The following is a 6,561-nucleotide window of genomic DNA, read 5'->3' on the forward strand; positions in this document are numbered from 1 at the left end:
TTTAAGTATGACTGAATTAAGAGAACTTTCTAAGTATCCAAATTTTAAAGTTACTGTTTCTCAAGGTGCCTGGGGGTTGGGGGGGAGCTCAGTCAGTTAAGCATCTGACTCCTGAGTTCTGCTCAGGTCAGGATCTGAGAAGTGAGATGGAGACCTGTGTGGGGCTCCATGCTGGTTGTGCGGCCTGCTTACGATTCTCTCTCTCCCTCTCCCTCTGTTCCTCACCCCCACCCACCTCTTTAAATAAATAAATAAACAAACAAGTTAGCAGTTTCTCACAAGTCATATTTTTAGTTTTGAGCTGCAACTGAAATAGGGTCAGCATCTGGAGAACTGGCTTAAGGTAGTACGTTAGCCTCCGTTTTCACATTCATGTAAATATCTGCTTGTGTTAAAGACTGAGTGTCTGGGGAGCGCCTGGGTGGCTCAGTGGGTTAATGCCTCTGCCTTCAGCTCAGGTCATGATCCCAGAGTCCTGGGATCGAGCCCCGCATCGGGCTCTCTGCTCGGCTGGGAGCCTGCTTTCCCCTCTCTCTCTGCCTGCCTCTCTGCTACTTGTGATATCTGTCTGTCAAATAAATAAATAAAATCTTTAAAAAAAAAAAAAAAAGACTGAGTGTCTGTGTCCCGCAAAATGCCTAGGCTGAAGCCCTTATCCCCAGTGTGACTGCAGAGGTAGGAAGTACCTCTTCTGGAAGTAATTCAGCTTGTAAGGGTACGGCGCTAATCAGACAGGCTTAGCGTCCTTCTAAGAGACACCAGAGAGCTTTCTCTCTCCTTGCCTGTGTGACACCACGGTGAGAAGGCAGCACCTGCAGGGCGGAAGGAGAGCTCTCACCAGAACTGGGTCTCGTCTCAGACTTCCAGCCTCCAGAACTGTCAGCAAACTTTCTGTTGTTTGAGTCACCCAGTTGGTGATGTTTGGTTGTGGAAGCTGAGCTGCCTCACACAGCCCACACAGGCAGTAGTGCTTTACGTGCTGTGGTGTGGGCGCCGAAGCAGCCAGGTGTAGACAGTCTGTTCCCTAGACAACCCTGGCCTTTCCCACCCCTCCCACACAAAGCGACCAGAAACACCTGTTTTATTAGTCTGAGAATGTTTGAAACTCTATAAAGACAGCTTCATTTTTCTTAGGTGCTAGTAGACGTAGCTAGCTAGGGGTTTCTGTCTGCCTAGTTCTTGCCAAGACTGTGTCTACTGATGCCCTAACTACCCCCCCCCACAGGGACACCTATGCATTTTGAAATCGTGAGTCATAAACTGTTAACTCTTATTTTATTTTATATTATTTGATTTGATTTATTTTTAGAGAGCACAAGCAGGGAGTGGGGGAGGGTAAAGGGAGAGGAGAGAGAAAATCTCAAACAGGTTCCACGCTCAGTGCAGAGCCCAGCGAGGGGCTTGATCTCAGGACCAGGAGATCACAAGAGTGGGAGGCTTAACTGACAAGTCACGTCACCTGGGTGCCGCCCTAGCTTTCTTTTCTTTTCCTTTTTTTTAAGATTTTATTTATTTATTTGACAGACAGAGATCACAAGTAGGCAGAGAGGCAGGCAGAGAGAGAAAGCAGGTCCCTGCTGAGCAGAGAGCCCGATGTGGGGCTCAATCCCAGGACCCTGGGATCACGACCTGAGCTGAAGGCAGAGGCTTAACCCACTGAGCCACTCAGGTGCCCCCGCCTTAGCTTTCTGATTTAAGATGTAATATTCTCTTTGGGGCTTCACTGGAGTGGTATTGAGCGACTTGCTCAAACCATCAGTGAATATTCTAGATTCCAATAAGCCACAATTTAGGGTGTTCTCTGCTGGCTTAGGAAGAATCAATGTAAATTGTGTTCTGTTGTATACATAAGATTACCAATATTTCAACTTTTACCTTTGAAATTCAAACCATACCACAAGCTCTTACCTATGTGAACCTGCAAGTGCCTCTCTTACACAGGTTCTCGTAGGGGAATGTGAAATGCCAGAGCTGTGGACTTTAGCCTTAATAGGGAGAGATAGAGCCAATTGTTCCCTAGCACCCCTTGCCTCCCAAAAAACCCACATGCCTTACCACTTTTGCTCACCAACGTAAGACTGGGCTCAAGGAATCTGGGAACACTCTTAACAATGCCTGCCTGACACCAAAACTTGTTAACTACATCTTTCCTTATACGTGCAGATGGAGACACAAGGATGGCACTTGTGTTTCCCAGATACATACTTCTGCAGCCCTCTTCTACCCTTTAGCTCTTTCTCCTCCCACCCTCCTCATTAAGGAAATGAGACAAGCCTTCTCCCGGACAAGGGAGTATGGGACCTTGAGCATAGGCAGGCAGGGAGATAAGAGCTTCACTGGTTTCTTAAACCTTTTTGTAAACTGTCAAATAGGATACAAATACAGAAAGCCACATGAAACAAGTGAACAGCTTAATAAGTTATAAAAAGGCGAACCTCTTATAACTGGCATCCATCAGGACAGAGGACCGGCCAACCACTCCAGGGGCACATCCCGAACACAGCCTCCCACCCCTGCGAATAACCTCTGTTCTTACCGTGGTGATTATTTTCTTTCTTCCACTAGTATTAGCACCTGGATTTTTAGTTTCCTGTGGCTGCTATTAAATAATTGTCAGGGGGGCGCCTGGGTGGCTCAGTCAGTTAAGCGTCTGCCTTTGGCTTAGGTCATGATCCCAGGGTCCTGGATCAAGCCCTTCGCTGGGCTCCCTGCTCGGGGGAGACCCTACTTCTCCCTCTCCCTCTGCCTGCCACTCCCACTGCTGTGTTCTCTCTGTCAAATAAATAAATAAATAAATAAATACAATCTTTAAAAAAAAAAAGGCACAGTTGCAATTGTCTCCTTTTGATGTTAGCAACCAGACACTGTGATGAGAAAACCGCTATTTTGAGTTGCTGCTAGGCATTTCTTGGTATGACAACCCTGATTACACCCAGAGTCTGGATATTTGTTTCTGGAATTTTATTTTTTTACTAAGGTATAATTGACATATAGTATCCTATTAGTTTCAGGTGTATATCATAGATGATTTCATATTTTTTTTAAGATTTTATTTATTTATTTGACAGAGAGAGATCACAAGTAGGCAGAGAGGCAGGCAGAGAGAGAGGAGGAAGCAGGCTCCCTGTTGAGCAGAGAGCCCGATGCGGGACTCGATCCCAGGACCCCGAGATCATGACCTGAGCCGAAGGCAGCGGCTTAACCCACTGAGCCACCCAGGCGCCCCTGATTTCATATTTTTATACATCAGGAGATGATTCTACAAGAAATCTGGTCACCATCTGTCGCCCTATAAAGTGATTACAGTATTATTATGTTCCCTATACTGTACCGTACATGCCAGAGTTTGGATATTTCGATGAAGACCTGAGCTGAGGATGCCCATCCAGGTTCCTGCTTTGCTTTCTCTTGGGTACTTTTTAAAATAAACATGTAGAGTGGAGCCTGGAAAAAGTTCGTGGCTTCTGCCCCAACCACCTTATAAGTAATAAGTGCTTGCTACCCTGCTCTCTAGCTCCTGCTTGCTCCTGGCCTGGGACGGAAAATTGCCTTTGCCCTGGCTTCTTTTGTGCCCCCTACTCCCCCAACTCTTGGTTTCTGGCATTTGTAATAAATCATGTGACTTTTCTTCCTTCATGTGAGTGTATGGAAACTATGGCTTCATCAAAATGACGCTGGGGTTTTCACTTCCCCAAAGTGGGAGCTTTGATGCTGAGGAAACTACCTGCTGATCCCTGTGTGCATGGCTTATGCCTTCTCCTTCAGCAGGACATAATCTGCATATTCTTGATTTAATACACCAGCTAAGGGCCCCCCTAACACAGATACACAATACCTAGATCTTTGATTCCTTAGAGTCTGCCAAATGGTGATTTCCAGTGCTATAATCTTTTCTTCATTTACTAGTTTTTTTACCCAGAGGTATAGGAAAAGTAGGATAAATGCTTGATTCTTACCTTTATGTACCAGTTTGCAAAATAAACAGCATCCTTCAAAGGTGATTTATTAGATTTGGTTTCTTTAATCATTATGAACTTGTGGATTTAAACCTACTTGTCACTTTTCAGTTTATTGTAGTTACTCTTATTGAAGCTTGATTTATTCCATTCTTAAGCTGGTAGAAGGATACAGATTGTTTTCCAGTTCCTTTTGGCTGAGTCCCAATAGTTTTCCATAGCTTCTTTGCTGATTGGTAGGATAGCATACTCCTCGCTCATCTTGTATCTCTCTTGCCTCAAACCCGGAATCTGAGATTTCTCCAAGCATTCCTGGCTTCTTTTACTGAGAAATGGTATTTCAAGAAATGATATTTCACTCAAAGCCTGGGTGCTAGCAATGTTTACTGCCACTAGATTGTTCATTGTTTCTAGGTCTAAAGTTAAAATACATAACAACAATAACACAAAAGACAGGAGGGGGTAATTAGAGTTAAAATTTTCTAAGGTCTTAACATTGTCAGGGAAATGCTAAAAGCACTCTAGGGTGTTTTTTTTTTTTTTTTTTTTTTTTTTTTTATTTGATAGAGAGAGATCACAAGCAGGCAGAGAGAGAGAAGGAAGCAGGCTCCCAGGTGAGCAGAGAGCCTGATGCAGGGCTCGATCCCAGGACCCTGGGATCATGACCTGAGCTGAAGGCAGCGGCTTAACCCACTGAGCCACCCAGGCGCCCCAAAGCACTCTAGGGTGTTTACCCAACCTCTTCTATCCTAACATCTGTAGACCCCTTTTGCCACAGGAAGTGTCTGGTTCTCAGAGTCACCTGGGATACTAGAATTAGAATATCACACTATAGGGGTGCCTGGGTGGCTCAGTGGGTTGAGCCTTTGCTTTCAGCTCGGGTCGTGATCCCAGGATCCTGGGATCGAGCCCCACATCGGGCTCTCTGCTCAGCGGGGAGCCTGCTTCCCTTCCTCTCTCTCTGCCTGCCTCTCTGCCTGCTTGTGATTGCTGTCTGTCAAAAGAAAAAATCTTTAAAAAAAAAAAGAATATCACACTATAGATCATTTGCTTTCTGCCACATCTTACACACACACACATACACACACTACTCAGAATAACAGTACTAATGTGCAGATGAGTATGCATTTTTCAGTAATTTGAGGCTGATTCAAAATTTCAAACAGAAAGTAGATGTAGAGGTAAGGTTGAAACTAGCTTGCTACCACCTGAGATTTGGGGTTTTAGTTAGACAGAAGGAAGGGATGGTAAGGAATTCCAGCCAGGAAGTCTAAACATAAGTAAAAAGTAAGAACATTTTAGAGGATCTTATTCTTCACAATTAAAAAAAATTTTTTTAAAGCAATATCTATACCCAACATGGGGATTTGAACTTGTAACTCCAAGATCAAGAGCCACATGCTCTACTGACTAAGCCAATCAGCACCCCCAAGTTCCTCATAATTTTTGAAGGTCTTTGAAGCAGTCTTTGTTAGACCTTCCTTCCGCTTTTCCATCCTCCAATTTCTAACAGAAGGCATTTATGCTTGGGGACTTAACCGAGAGCTTACGGAAGGACTCTTCCAGATAACAATTCTCCCTTGTCAACACGTTAGGAAGTCTAATGAACGCAAAAGACATGTAAAATTATTTTCAACTGTTTTTAAGAAAAATAAAGAGTCCCAAAGTTATTGGCTGAAAAATTTACCTATTCTATTTACCTCTGCTCTTAAAAGAAGTGAGGAAGGCAAAGTGAAGGAGTTCTTGGCCTTTGTCTCCTCGAACAAGAAAAAGCTTCTCTAAAGAAGGTCTGGGTCAGGAATTGCACAGTTGAGAAGCCCCACATAGCCAAACATCCATGCAGCCACACCCAAATCACAGCACACACCTTGTAATGAAATTATTGGCAAGTTTAAACTAAAACTGCACCTAATATAGACTACTGTTATTCTCTTGGCTCAACAAAACTTCAGTCTTCAAGTGAATTTTGTGGTTTTGTGTTTCCTTTTAGAGTTTTTCATCTTGTATACCTGTAATATTTTGAACAGCTCCTCCAACTGGGCATTCCTCCATAGTGACATTCACCTTCTGAGAACCTCTGTGTCTTTATGCTACAAGTTACAAATAAAGATGTTCTTGGCCATTGCAGTAGATGAGCTGAAGCTTTGAACAGGTTTTTTTTTTTTCCCCAGTGAGGAAGCTCAGGTTTTATGAGAAAATATAACAAAACATCTGTGGGAGTAGCTCAGCATCCTGTCTCATAAATCCAGGATTAGAAACTTTCTCATCAGGCTCTTGTCTTTTCTTCCCCTGTCCCTGTCTATAAAAACCAAACATTTAGAAGAGTTTAAGATGAGGGTAAGGAGAGCTACCAACCCAGTTCTCCAGTAATACATTAAGAGGGCAATCAAGAAAAATGTACCAAAATTACAAATGAAAAATCCTTTTGAATGAGCAGAGAACTTTATTAGCGTGGGATCACTTCTCATCTCCTATGGGTCCTTCCAGGCAGAAGCAGCTCTGCTAGTTTAATATCCTTGGCTTCTCTTGCTTCTCCCCAGGGAAGGAGGGATGGCTTTCCTAATTATTAAATGTATCAAGAATAAACTGGGAAGACTCGCCTCAG

This window comes from Neovison vison, chromosome 3 (genome assembly GCF_020171115.1).
Source record: "Neovison vison isolate M4711 chromosome 3, ASM_NN_V1, whole genome shotgun sequence".
Classification (NCBI taxonomy): domain Eukaryota; kingdom Metazoa; phylum Chordata; class Mammalia; order Carnivora; family Mustelidae; genus Neogale; species Neogale vison.